At 42.5% G+C, this 12,749-nt stretch overlaps 1 protein-coding gene and 1 long non-coding RNA gene across 2 annotated transcripts in view; one reads left to right on the top strand and one right to left on the bottom strand.

The window, feature by feature from the left end:
- Gm46633 overlaps nucleotides 1-9,871 on the bottom strand; it is a 60,203-nt gene extending 50,332 nt beyond the window's left edge. The window contains exon 1 of the long non-coding RNA XR_001782498.2: nucleotides 9,777-9,871. This is a non-coding gene — a long non-coding RNA (predicted gene, 46633). The remainder of the gene's footprint in view (nucleotides 1-9,776) is intronic.
- Nucleotides 9,872-11,211: 1,340 nt separating this feature from the next.
- The window catches only part of Mkx (mohawk homeobox), a 69,814-nt gene continuing 68,276 nt past the window's right edge, over nucleotides 11,212-12,749 (top strand). The window contains exon 1 of the mRNA NM_177595.4: nucleotides 11,212-11,369. The gene's annotated coding sequence lies outside the window, so the exon portion shown is untranslated. The remainder of the gene's footprint in view (nucleotides 11,370-12,749) is intronic.

The raw sequence follows: 12,749 nt of genomic DNA, 5'->3' as shown, positions 1-12,749 counted from the left end.
CCATTTCATATAGATTTTTCAATTTTGTTAAGTATAGGCTTTTGTAGTACGATCTGATGATTTTTTTTTAATTTCCTCAGTTTCTGTTGTTATGTCTCCCTTTTCATTTCTTATTTTGTTAATTTTGATACTGTTTCTGTGCCCTCTGCTTAGTCTGGCTAAGGGTTTGTCTATCTTGCTGATTTTTCAAAGAATCAGCTTTGGTTTTGTTGATTCTTTATATAGTTTTCTTTGTTTCTATGTGATTGATTTCAACCCAGATTTTGACTATTTCCTGCCTTGTACTCCTCCTGAATGCATTTGTTTCTTTTTCTTTTAGGACTTTCAGGTTTGCTGTTAAGTTGGTGTATGATCTCTCCAATTTCTTTATGAGACACTTAGTGCTATGAATTTTCCTCTTAGCACTGCTAAGAGGAAACGTGTCCCTACAATGAATTGTGTCCCATAAGTTTGGGTATGTTGTGCCTTCATTTTCCTTGAATTCTAAAAAGTCTTTAATTTCTTTCTTTATTTCTTACATTACCAAATTATCATTGGGTAGAGAGTTGTTCAATTTCCATGGGTATTCTGTTGTTTTTGTTGTTATTGAAATGTAGCCCTAGTCCATGGTGACCTGATAGAATCCATGGGATTATTTCAATCTTCTTGTATTTGTTGAGGCTTGTTTTTTGATTGATTATATTGTCAATTTTGGGGAAGTTATCATGAGATGCTAAGAAGAAGGTATATTCTTTTGTTTTAGGGTGAAGTGTTCTGTAGATGTCTGTTAAATCATTTGGTTCATTACTTTTATTAGTTTCACTGTGTCTCTGTTTAGTTTCTGTTTTGATGACCTGACCATTAGTGAGAGTAGGGTGTTTAAGTCTCCCACTATTATTGTGTGGGGTTCAATGTATGTTTTGAGGTTTAGTAAAGTTTCTTTTATGAATGTGGATGCCCTTGCATTTGGGGCATAGATGTTCAGAACTGAGACTTTCTCTTGGTGGTTTTCCCTTTGACAAATATGAAGTGTGCTTTCCCATCACACTTGATAACTCTTGGTTGAATGTGGAGAACCTTTTGGGGTGCTGCTTGGCAGGAGTCTGACATTGGCCAAGGACAAGGAAATGGGTTTCAGACAGGAATCTGACCTTGGCCATGACAGGGACATAAGCTCGGGCAGGAATCTGCCATTAGGGCATGATAAGGAAGTAAGTTTCTGCAAGAATCTAACTTTAGGCTATAATAGGGAAATAGAGTAAGGCAGGAATTTTAATCTTAGGGTGCAACAAAAGAAGTAGGCTTTGAGCAAGATTTTGGGCTTGGACAAGAAAGTGGGCTCAAGTACTTTGGTCATTATGACAAGCCCTTTTAAACAACTGTCTTGGGAGTAATCACAGAACTTTGCTTACTACCTTGTTAGTTCCTTATTGTACTGCTCATCATTAATACTTGCATGTGATTAAAATGGTATAAAAAGCAGATTGGGAAAATTAAATTTGCCTTCAGTCTTAGAATTGACTGGGGTCATGCTACAACATGTAGCAAGATCAAGGTTTTATCATGGAATATTTTGGTTTCTCCATCTATGATGATTGAGAGTTTTACAGGGTATAGTAGCCTGTGCTGGCATTTGTGTTCTCTTAGGGTCTATATGACCTCTATCTAGGCTTTTCTGGCTTTTAGGGTCTCTGTTGAGAAGCCTGGTATAATTCTGACAGTTGTCTAACTGTCTTTTTTCTTTTTAATCCTCACTCCCACGCTGGAGGACCTGTTGACTGACTGAGCAGGCTTGAGCAGTTGAATGTCTGATTTATTGGATATTAGGATAGCAACTCCTGCTTGGTTCTTGAGACTTTGCTTAGAAAACTTGTTTTCAGCCTTTAATTCTGAAGTAGTGTTTGTCTTTGTCATTTAGGTGTGTTTCTAGTATGCAGCAAAATTCTGGATTCTGCTTGCATATCCAGTCTGTTAGCTTATATCTTTTTATTGGGGAGTTGAGTCCACTGATAATGTGAGATACTAAAAAGAGATGATTGTTAGTTCCTGTCATGTTTGTTGTTGTAGGTGTTATGTATGTGATTCTCTTCTTTTGGTTTTGTTATGAGATGATTAATATTTTGTTTTTTTTTTCTTTGATGTAGGTATACTCCTCGTGCTGAAGTTTTCCTTCTAGAATTCTCTGTAGGGCTCGATTGGTAGATTGTTTAAATTTGGTTTTATCATGGAATATTTTGGTTTCTCCATCTATGATGATTGAGAGTTTTACAGGATATAGTAGCCTGTGCTGGCATTTGTGTTCTCTTAGGGTCTATATGACCTCTATCTAGGCTTTTCTGGCTTTTAGGGTCTCTGTTGAGAAGTCTGGTATAATTCTGATAGTCTGTCTGTATGTTACTTGGCCCCTTTCCCTTACAGCCTTTAATATTCTCTTTCTTCTGTGCATTTGGTCTTTTGATTATTATGTGACAAGTGAATTTTCTTAACTGGTCCAATCTATGTGGTGTTCTATAAGCCATCTCTTTCATTAGGTTGGGGAAGTTTTCTTCTATGATTTTGTTGAAGATGTTTTCAGGTCCTTTGAGCTGGGAATCTTTGTTCTCTTCTATTCCTATTATTCTTAGATTTGGTCTTTTAATTGTGTCCTGGATTTACTGGATGTTTTAGATTATGAGGTTTTTATGTTTTGAATTTTCTTTGACCATTGTGTCAGTATCTTCTAAGGTATCTTCTACATCCGAGATTCTCTCTTCTGTCTCTTGTATTCTGTTGTTGATGCTTGCATCTGTAGTTTCTTACCTCTTTCCTAGGTTTTCTATTTTCAGGGTTGCTCCTATTTGTGTTTTCTTTATTGTTTCTACTTCAATTTTCAGGTCTTGGACTGCTTTGTTCAATTCCTTCACTGTTTGATGGTGTTTTCCTGTATTTCTTTAAGGGGTTTATTTGTTTCTTCTATAAGGGCTTCTACCTGTTTTACTGTATTTCTGTCAGTGATTTTTTTTAATATCCTCCTTACAGGACTCTATTATCTGTCTCTGCCTCCATTGCCTGCCTTTGGAGCCCTTCCCCCTAACTGGGCTGCCTTGTCTAGCCTCAAAAGAAGAAGGTTTGCCTCTTCTTACTGCATCTGGACATTCCAAGGCTGGTTGATATCCGTAAGAGGCCTCCCTTTTACTGAGGAGAAGTGAGAGAATGAATGGGGATATGATATGAGTAAGGTAAGAGGGTGGGGCTGGGAGAGGAGGGAGGGGAAGTTTGATGAGATGTAAAGTAAATAACTCAATTAATAAAAATATCACCAATGAAGATAAAAATCAAAAGAGGACTGATGACTTTACAAGCTACTCAGTATCTGCTGCCTGCTTGTAAAATTATGGTCCAAACATTTGCGAAACAGCCAATATTCTCATACTTGGGACAAATGGACACATCCCTTCATAAGCTCCAATTGCTTTAGCACCATACAGACAAGTGTGTGCAAACAATGCCTCTCTCCAATCTTGCTATCTCTTCTATTTGCAGGTATGAGAAGTTTGTGCTGGTGGTAGGGAGAGAGGAAGAGGGTTAGATCTTGGCTTAGACCAGGGAAGGAAAAAGGAAAATCAGCACCTGAGTTCAATTCATTTATTGTTACCATACTTATTTATTTATATATTTATTCTTTCAACGGAAGCCCTAAATCTCTGTTAAAACCCAGATGGCTTGGGCATAAAACTTGAAAAAGCCTGGTGTGAGAGATGAAAACACTCTTTTCAATTTAAATTTCTGAAATAATGTTCTCTCTTTGCACATTTTGGGGAAGAATGTTGGTAATATTATAGTTACAAAATCTTTAGCAGACACATAAATGACAGTTTACGAAGATCTCTAACTCCAGCTTCAGGGGATCCACTCCTAGCTCCTCTAAAGGCACAAGACAGTCACATAATGTGCATACATACATCTGGTCAAAGTACTCAGACACACACACACACACACACACACACACACACACACACACACACACACACCACTACTTGTTTTGGCTCCTAAGAATTGCATTTACATTTTAACATAGTTGCAAAAAATAGAAAAATAATTTGTGGCATGGGAAGATTGCATAAAATTTAAGCTTCAGTGTCCATTTAAGTAAAGATTTATGGGAATACACCAACACTACCTCATTGACTCATGGTCAAGAGTTGGGGGTAAGGAAGAAGGGTGTAAATGGTTAAACACAGTGCTCAGGAATGAAATTCTCAAAAAATAAAAACATTAAAGTTAAGTTTTTAAAAAGACAAATTCTGAAGAAGCAAAGGGTCAGGAAGGGCTGCTGCTCAGTTCGGGTTCTCTGTTGGATACACCAGGACCAGAAAACAGCTCTGCCTGCTTCCAGCATGGTCTAACCACCTCAACTGACACAATCAACGTAAACAAGTCAATATGGTAGGAATTTCGTGTTTTCTTTGACCCTCCCCCAGCACCCCAGGTTTCTTGAAACAGGGTTACTCTTTGTAGCCCTAGCTGTCCTGGAACTCTCGCTATAGACCAGGCTGGCCTCCAACTCATCTGCCTGCCTCTGCCTCCCAAGTGCTGGGGTTAAGGTCCAGTAGCACCACCCCCTGGCAAGTAGCTACTAGATTAAGACTCTAATAGAATTTTTGTGCTATAAAACAAGGAGGACTACTTAGTCCTCCCATCCCCTCCAACATAAAGGGAGGGTCATCAGGAGTTTCTAGGCCAACTCAGTGGGAGAAAATAACCTGTAAACTGAATGGTTGCTCATAGTCCTCCACTGATGGTCTGTGCCATCCCCCCCAGCCCTGAGCAGGATGAGTCCGACTTTGATGCTGGCCCACCTAGGGCGGAGTCTTCGACCTAGGTAGTCTTGTCTGCCACATCTGCAGCTTCCTGTAAGAAGCCACCTATGTGTTTCCCCGATGAGACCCTGACAAAGTGACCAATGAGATCCTGGCATAGTGGGGGATGGGTTTCCCCTTTAAAAATCAGACCCTAGAATTAAAGTTGAGCCTTGATTAGAGAACATTGTCTTGGCTCTTTATTTCTCTTGCCATCCTTCACATCCATCCTCAGCTTTCCTTTCAGGAACCCAGTAACCCGTGGCAGCTGGCAGCTACAATGATCCTAGACAGATATTTTACACATAGACAGTAGGTGAAATTATAAACACAAAGTCAAGAAGTATAGATTGGGGGGGGGGTCATATAGAATTTTGGCACATATTGAATTATACACACAGGAGTTAAAATTTAAAGTCTTGTTCTCTGGAGTCCATTAGGTCCCATGTAGAATCCTAGACTGGCAAGTTTTTGCTACATTACACTAAATTCCTTTCTTTCCTTTTTTCTTTCCTACTTACCTTCCTTCTTTGCTCCCTCCTTCTCTTCCTTCCTTCTTTTTTTTTTTTTTTTATTCCTGCCTGCCTGCCTCCCAAGATGAGGTTTGACTACATTGCCCAGGTCTTCAGCTTTTAACCTTATGTAATTCTTGGTGTCCACAGTAGCCAGGGTGACCACTTTGACATAAGGAAAATTGTTTCTCAAGCTAGAATGCTGGTCTCAAAATAATTTTAGTGTTCGAGTATTTCTAGGTCTCTGAAGAGCAGCAGTATGGCTGTTTTTCATGTGTGTACACAGAGGTACCCAAGCACACAGAAAGTTCCTAGGTCCTTTGGTATCAAGGGGCTGAGATTCCTTCCAGCTATTTCAGCAGCTATGAAATAAAACCAGATACCCCACTTAGGCTGCACTTGATTGATTACTCATAATTTATATTTTTTAAACACACTATAGCCATTTTTAAATTGCAGTGATAAAGTACTTGCATGTTTTCAAAGGGTCAGGGTAAATTTGACTAATAAATAATTATTATCAAAGATGGTTATCTCGCCAGACATTGTGGTACATAGCTATAATCCAGTCCTCAGAATGATGAGGCAGGAGGATTCTGAGTTTGAGGCCAACCTAGGTTACACAGTGAGACTTTGTCTTTTTAAAAATTTCAAGGGCTGGTGAGATGGCTCAGTGGGTAAGAGCACCCGACTGCTCTTCCGAAGGTCCAGAGTTCAAATCCCAGCAACCACATGGTGGCTCACAACCATCCATAAGAAAATCTGACTCCCTCTTCTGGTGTGTCTGAAGACAGCTACAGTGTACTTACATATAATAATAAATAAATCTTTAAAAAAAAAATTCAAAAATTATTGCAGCTGAGAGATGGCTCAGCAGTTAAAACCCTTGTAGCTCCTGTAGAGAACCCCGATTCAGTTCCCAGCACCCTTATGGGACTCTTGTCCATGATAGTCTCATCTATGACTCTAGTCTAAAGGAATCTGATACCCTTTTCTGACCTCCCCAGGTATCAGGCACATACTTGGTACCCAGGCATACATGTAGGCAAATCATTCATACATATAAAATGATAAAATAAATCTAAAATAATAATAATAATAATAATAATAATAAAAGTTTTTGTATTTATTAGCTGCTTTATGTGAAAAAAGTTAATATCCATGGACACTAAGCAAGGAGAAGGCTGCAGCACAGTCAATACTTGTACAAAGAATCCTATCTTACACCTTATTGCTCACAAGAACCAACCACATCCTTGTTATGAAAAGCTGAGTGTCAGTGCCCCTGGCTCTCAGAAACACACTGCAAAAATGACTGTCCTGCTTCTAGGTTGTTAAAAGACAAGCCCAACCAACCATCTGCATTAGAACCACAGACAGGAAGCATGTCCGAGCTGTACCCTGAATTACATACAGTATAATATTAAAACTCTTTGGAGCATAAGATGGCTTTTGAAAATTGAAGATTAAATGGATTAGAGTATCCTGGTCATTCTGTGGTACCTCTTAGTCTTGTTAGATCAGCTTATACTCTGGGTGTGATTTTCCAGAAAGAAGAAAGTTACTTCAAATTTGTGGAAAGAGATTCCCTATTATATTCTGTGGATAATTAGCTACTCAATTGAAAACTTTTAACTATCAATTTTTGTTTCTATCTCACAATACAATTAAATTTCAGAAGATTTGAAGCATAAATAATTTTTAACTTTATTAAAAGGAAGGGATGGAGGCTGGAGAACTTGCTCAGTGGTCAAGAGATCATACTGCAGAAGACCCAAATTCAATTCCCAGTAACCTATGTTGAGTGGCTCACAACTACCAGACCCCCCAGTTACAGAGAATCCAATACCCTCTTCTGGTCTCTATGAGCACCCTCACTCACCTGTGTACATTCACGTACACACACATACACACACACACACATACACACACACACACACACACAAAATGCATTTTAAAAGGAGGAAATGAAAGAAAAAATTCTTCAGTAAGAGACAAAACCAAGTATCATGAAAAGAAAATCTGACATAACACACATGGGTCATGTTTAAACTTTCCAGAGATAACATGCGTAAAGATGGAGCAAAGGCCCAGTAAGATATTTACTCTATGGAAACTGCCCCCATCCATCCATCCATCCATCCATCCATCCATCCATCCATCCATCCATAGATACACGCTGTCTAAATCAGCTAGTCACCTAAAATCATATGCAAATTTAATTTGTTTTAAAAAGTCAACGAGCTCATGCAGCCACAGTGCTGCATGTCGGCCATTTTAGCACTAAGGAGGCCAAAGAAGGAGGAGTCTCATGAGTTCAAATCCAGTCTGGGCCACAAATAGTCATAACACTTCTATTAGCAACAATAATAGACTAAGAAACTAAAAAAACAAAACAAAAAACAAACCCAAACAATGAGACACTTTTCACTCTCTGTCCAGGCAGACTACAAACACCGAGCTATAAATGCTGCATATTATACAAGGAAAGGAGGCCTCAGGAATGTGTGTGTGTGTATCGTCAGAGTGGGACGAGGTAGGGGAGGACAGAGTCTTATACTAAAAGAAAAATTGGGAATGTTGTTCAGTTTATAATAAGAAACATGTCTCCTTCAACATAGTGATTCTACTGCCATGTAACTTTCTAGAAAAATGCTTAAGCGTGAATAGGAAGAGACATATACAAGAATATATAGTAATTAGTAACAACAAAAACTGGAGTAAATTGCTCATGTGGGCATGACTGAATAGAGACTGGAGCACTGTGCAACAGTTTAAAAGAAGTTACAGCTACACATGGCATACAGGCATGCTCTCTGTGATGTCACTTAGTGAAAAGACTATATTTCAGTTTAGTAACAAGCTATTAAGCTATTTTAACATTGGTGTGAGAGTATGTGTTCTTGTATATAATGTGCTATAATTTATTAACTGAAAGAAAACTGTAGTGTGTTTCTAATTATGTATGTGAAGGCACAGAAAGAGGTCAAAAGGGTGTACATATAGTCACTAGCCACATTTTGGTGTGTCCTTTGCAGAATGCAATTTGCCTAGGTGAAGTTGGGTTGTCTGCTATTCTTTTCTTAAGAGTTAACTTATGGGGAAAGCTCCTACTCTTTTAAAAGTTGTTATTTATGCAATTAAATTGGAAACAATACCGAAGGCTTGTGAGATGCCTTTAAAAACCTGCTCATTTTTCCACCTTTCCCAATTGTACTGCTGCCCTAAAATACCAACTTTGGGGCTCCACAGTCAACTTGGCTTACTGTAAAGTAAGCCTGGTCATTGTTCATACACTTGCCATTTCAGAACATCTGAGCAGAAATGGAGTCTTTTATACCATTTGCTCATAAAACACTTTTATCCCCTGCAAGCACTTGGATCAATAATAATTCTGAAATGTCAAGGTACCTTGGTAAAAAAATATCCAAACACAAAAAGCAACTTCCCATACACTGTAAGGTGAAAATAACATATATCTATAATTATATCACACGTTAAATAAAATAGATGAAAGATTTTTGCCAAATGTCCTTAACAGCTCCCTAGCTTCAGAAATGGCAATATGTTACTTTCAGGTTTTTTGTTTGTTTGTTTGTAACTACCTTAAAAATGGGGTTAGGAAAGATTGTGGAAAACTTATTACTTTTATTTTACACTTTAGTAAATTTGACAAAACCAACATCAAATTAACCAGAATTAAGTTTAGGGCTGGGGTTTTCATTCTCTGAGCAGGGGTTTCTTTTTTGTCTCTCCCCCAGCAAAGGGAACCTTCCACACACTCCACAGGAGCTTCTCTCTCCCCACCCCTGCTTCAAAGGACAACTTTCACATCTGAGGCTGAAGATACAGATACACCACTTCATAGACTGGGAGAGTCTAAGTAAAAATCAATTTAGGAAAAGGTGAAATTTAATATGATGATAAAGGTGTCTGAGCTGTTATAAAAACAGATACTTCCCCTCACACACAGGCTGCAACCTGGAACATTTTCTGTGAACTGTTTGGAAGACACTTTCATTTTTAACACGGGCCTTCTACTGTCCCTCCACTGCAAAATAGACCCGAGCCATTAAGTTTCCCAGTCCAACGGAGAAGTGATATATTAATTTCCAGTGACCTCACGTGAGACTAAGATGTGTGTGGCAAATATATGTTTGTTTAATTCTGTATCTCTTATGCGCGGCGGTGGGGGAGGAAGCTGTGAAACTAACGTGCCAATGTATCACGAAGTCCCCGGGATTTTTTTTTTTTTTAACGCATGTAAATACATTGAAACACTAAAGATCACAAAATTCCTTTGTTCTGTACTACAATAACATTACTGTAGCACACAGTTCCATAAACCAGTAGAATATTATAAAATCAGAATCACATTTGCTATTGCTACTTCGTCCTAGGGAAGGGTAGCTGAGGTCAGAAGGCGAGGTTGCACCCCAATGCCTACCGAGCATCTTTACACAGAGACCGCGAAAGGGAATGAACTCTTTCTTCCTATGGATTGTCAACTGTACCCGCCTCTGTTGTGAAACTTGCCCGCTGAAAATCGGTGGTTGAAATTGTCAGATTTGTCCTTGGGGTTTAAGCCGCTGAGGTGGCATCTGTGAATCAGAGCCTGCCCTCATCCTACTGCACAAGCGCAGCGCAGAAGGCAGCAATGCAGTACCGCCAAGAAACATCACATAACAGAAACCCGGGAACAGCACAAAAGTCGGTCGATCAAACTATGGTGCACATACGCGTGGAGCACAAAAATGAAAAGCCAGTCTCCTTCCTTGTTTAAATTGTGCCTTGCTGAGTTTCTTGTTGCTAAGTAGATGATAACTTTGAAGAATCGAGGGTGAGATTAGTACTGGAAATGGCTTTATTGTATATTTTAGCCACTTCTAGACCACATAAAAAGGCAGATTCTTAGGTGGGGCTCTTGGCTGTGTGGCTATCGTTAAGGGAGAAAAGTACAAATGATACTAATTCTTTCAGGTATTTTTCGTGTTTAAGTCTTCTTTAGCTCTTAAAAGACATAGCCGGTACCAAGAACAGCGGAGCCCAGCCACCCGAGCAGGAGGCTTGATGCTCCACCTCCGTGACTCTCTGAGCTGTCACAATTTCTTGACGTTTCTTCCGTCCAACTGCGCACTTTGGTAGATTACAAATCACATTTTAGAGAAGGTGGTAGCCATTCTTTCTTCTTGCTCCGTATGACTTTAGGCTCTAACCCTGGGGCACATGTAGATCCGAGTCTCCTCGCACTGTCTTCTGCACACCTGACTGTGGTTGCACAGGCACCTGAGCTCGCCTTGCCTCACCTCTACCTGCAGGCATCTCAACCTCTGCAGTGCAAGTGACGTTTGCCTGGCCTTGACCTCCACAAGCCTGGACTTTGCAGGCCAGCCCAGCGACACCAAAGGGGTCCCCAGGTGCAAGAAGCTCTAACCTCCAGCTAATCAGGAGGGAAACACCTGGGGCGTCTCTGCGACCTCCTTGCCCCCGGCCTGGGTTGGTGACATTTCCGACACTAGGAGCAGCTAAAACGCAGGATTTGCACCGCAACCTCTGTCCTGTTTATGCGAGCCCCGGGCTCCCGGCAGCTTCTCGGATTACTCCTTTGAGCGCAAAAGGAAAGAAAAAGCTGGTTTTGCTGGGCGCTGCTAGGCAAAAGCATCAGGGAGCGGTGCCCCGCTGGGAGGATGAGACTGCCTGGGGCTCCCGTCTTGGCCGGTGGCTGCTGTCTACCAGAGGGGTTAACAGCAGCTCCCGCCGCCCGACCGGCGCGATCGCTTCCTCTCTCGCCGCCCGGGAACATGGATACCGCGTCCGCGGGATGTTCGTAGGCTGGGCCGGACAGTCGGGAAACATGAGAAGGCTTCGGTATTCCTGTTCCTGGGCCGCGCGCATCAGTCTGGGTAAATAAAGCAGAGACGACTCCGGTGGCCCCGGTGAACGCGTCGGAGCCTGAGCCGAGAACATGCGGTGGGGATGGGAGTGTGCCTAGTCCAGAGACAGGAGTGTCAGCCGCTGGCTGCCGATTCCGCGGCCACAGGTATGACCTTTTCTCCCCTTCCCCGAGCGCTGAACCCTAGGCTAACCAAGGCTGGATCCTCTGCTCTCTGCATGCCCTGGCTCTGCCCTCCCCTCCCCCACCTCCGTCTGAGATCTTGTGGGGGGAGACGCGCTCCTAGTGTAAGTCAAAGCTAGAGGGTGGGTCTAGGAAGCAGCTAGCAACCCACCTGGCTGCCCTCGCTTTGCTTTTTAATTATCCGCCGGGCAGTTCTGCTGGGACCGCGCTCGTCAACACTGCTAGGAGCGAATCTAGGTACGTGTAGAGCACAGGGGCTGATATGGGGTGTTGGGGACCTCTCACTGGAGCCCAGGAAGAATTGGGAACCGCAGGTCTCCACTGCCTCGTGCCTCACGCCCATTGCAATGGTTCAGGGCTCTCCTGCCACGGCGCCTGCAGTCGCAGAATTAGAGCATGGCGGTGTTTGCAGACTGTGGGAAAGGTCCTTGGTGGCAAAGCTCACCAAGGCTTTGCTTGGGAAAGTGAGCCGTTGCGATTAGGACTGGGTTGGTGGAAAGAAGTGGAATGGCATGGGGGAAGGGAGCTTGCACCCACAAAGAGGAGTGGACACTAATCATTAGGGTGGGGGAGTCAGTCTTCCAAACTTGCTTTGACACTTATCGACGAGGCGGGGTGCGCACTCCAGGCCCGTACCCGCCTGAGCAGGATTCAGCCCAAGGGCACAACGCAGCGGCCACCATAGGTCTGACTTCACTTTCCACACCAATACTGACCGTGGCCGTCACCTAGTTGCTGTGCCCTGTCCTAAATGTCGCGCGTAGTAGTAGCAGCCACTGCAGCGACAAAAGAGGGGAGGGGGCAGTTAGCGAGTGTAGGTGCTGCGTATTGGAGAATCAATCTCTCTCTCTCTCTCTCTCTCTCTCTCTCTCTCTCTCTCTCTCTGTGTGTGTGTGTGTGTGTGTGTGTGTGTGTGTGTGTGTGTGTGTGTGTGTGTGTGTGTGTTTTGAGGGGATGCTGGCAGTGGGTTGAACGAGCTACCCGTAGTTGCGCGCGGAGTGGGGAGGGTGTTGGAGGGAGATCTTGCCGGCGGCTTGTTCCGATTCTCACAACAGTATTGTGGCTGTACTGCAGCCGCGCGGCCTTGCTTCGGATGTCCGCACCTGGCGGGCTGAGGCCCCGAGGCACTCCAACTCCAGAGGTGAGCCTCGGGCTGTCCAGGAGCCCAGGGTCTGAAAGGTATGCGGGTCTCTGCCAACTTGGAGATTCCCGGCGTCCAAAATAGGCTCGAATTCCTGTGGACTGTAATCCCCAGAGACTAGGACCTGGCACCTTCGTTCGGAGTTCCCTAGCAAGATTGGGGGTGGGGGTGGGAAAATCTGTGACATCTTTTCCTTAGACCAT

Source organism: Mus musculus, chromosome 18 (genome assembly GCF_000001635.26).
Source record: "Mus musculus strain C57BL/6J chromosome 18, GRCm38.p6 C57BL/6J".
NCBI classification, from domain to species: Eukaryota; Metazoa; Chordata; class Mammalia; order Rodentia; family Muridae; genus Mus; species Mus musculus.
The sequence above is the reverse complement of the archived record's forward strand: the minus strand, read 5'-3'. Positions and strand labels throughout refer to the sequence as shown.